Genomic DNA, 1,903 nt, shown 5'->3' with positions numbered 1-1,903 from the left:
GCCAGGGTGGGTCTGGCATCGATCACGATCGGTTCGAGCTTTTAAACGTGCCAGTGGCACGGAAGCCAGCCAAGGCGGCGCTGGCATCGGTCACGTTTCGGATGGTGCTTTTTTTGGGGGTGCAGGTAATATAGGGAAGCACCAGTGGGGAGGTTGGGGGTGAGGAACGATGACAAGCTAGGGTTGATGCAGGTTCGTAGAATAAAACGTAGGACTTCACGAGTGGGGGAGGGGACTGGAAGGAGATAGCCGGTTGAGGCAGTGACAGATTCAAAAACAGGAGGAAACGTAGGATAGGTGGGGGGGGGGGGTTGATGAGCTGCGGCGCTAGCTGCTTGTCTTGGTGGGGGGGTAACACACAGTGAAAGCATGTGAGGAGGAGGGGTAGGAGGGAGAGACACACATAATGGTGGTGAGGGAGGGCGTATCCGGTGAGAACAGTGTTCACCGGTATTGGTGGTGGGGGTGGGAAAGGGCGGGAGAACTGTTCACCGGTATTGGTGACGGGGGTGGGAAAGGGCGGGAGCACCGCGAATGGTGAAGATCGAATTAAAGGATTGAAGGTTCTTTAGAGAAACGGGCGGAAATGGCGATGTTTTTAGGGTGGCATAGAGAAAGAAAAGGAAAGCAAAGCAGATTGGTGGTTATAAGTTCAAGACATTTAAACAGTAGACAAATGTATGTATGTATGAAAAAGAAGGGAGAAAATCTTCTTAGCTTGCTTATGGACATCGCTGTAAGTCGGAGAAGAAATGATAGTGAATGGTGGAGATCGAATTAAAGGATTGAAGGTTCTTTAGAGAAACGGGCGGGAATGGCGATGTTTTTAGGGTGGCATAGAGAAAGAAAAGGAAAGCAAAGCAGATTGGTGGTTATAAGTTCAAAACATTTAAACGGTACATACATACATACATACATACAGACATACATATATATATATATATATGTCATAGCACTTTGTCGGTTATGGCAACGAGGGTTCCAGTTGATCCAATCAAAGGAACAGCCTGCTCGTGAAGTTAATGTGTAAGTGGCTGAGCACTCCACAGATATGTGTACCCTTAACATAATTCTCAAGGAGATTCAGCATGACACAAACTGTGACAAGGCTGGCTCTTTGATATACAAGTACAACAGAAACGGGAAGAAGAGTGCAGGAAAGTTGTGGCAAAAGACTACACCAGGGTTCGCCACCATCCTCTGCTGGAGTTTCATGGAGCTTTAGGTGTTTTCACTCAATAAACACTCATATAATATATATATCTATATGTCTATGTATGTATATATATATATTAATATATGTATATGTTATGTATATAATAATATATATATATATATGTAATATATGTATGTATTATATATATATATATATATGTATATATATATATATATGTATATATATGTATATATATATATATATATGTATATGTATGTAATATGTATATATATGTATATTAATAATATATATATATGTATATATATATATATGATTGATTGATGATTGATTTGATTCTAGTTTCAGCTTATGAGCTGTGGCCATGCTGGGGCACCGCCATTTGGTGTTGCTACTTGGTTTCACTTCATGGAGGCTTTCTAGCAACTGCTATTTGGTGCATGCAGAGAGTTCGATGCAGCTGCCCTCATCTGCCCCTCCTGCCGTGAAGTTGGTTCATCTGGGACACCTGACAGGAAGAGATCCAGCTTCATTTTAAAGACATCTGTATCCACCCCCATGCAGGTCTCTCAGGTTCTTCGGGAGGATATTGAAGAGCTGTGGGCCTCGGAAGCCCAGGCTATCACAGAATCTTGTCCTACATCTTGATGGCAGGTTTGGAGTCCTAGGCACCACGCAGTGGCGCCCAGTTCTGCTGCATTTGCGTAACTCTCGATGCCAAAGTTCAGG

Source organism: Octopus sinensis, unplaced genomic scaffold (genome assembly GCF_006345805.1).
Source record: "Octopus sinensis unplaced genomic scaffold, ASM634580v1 Contig17865, whole genome shotgun sequence".
NCBI lineage: Eukaryota > Metazoa > Mollusca > Cephalopoda > Octopoda > Octopodidae > Octopus > Octopus sinensis.
This window is presented reverse-complemented; position numbering follows the sequence as displayed.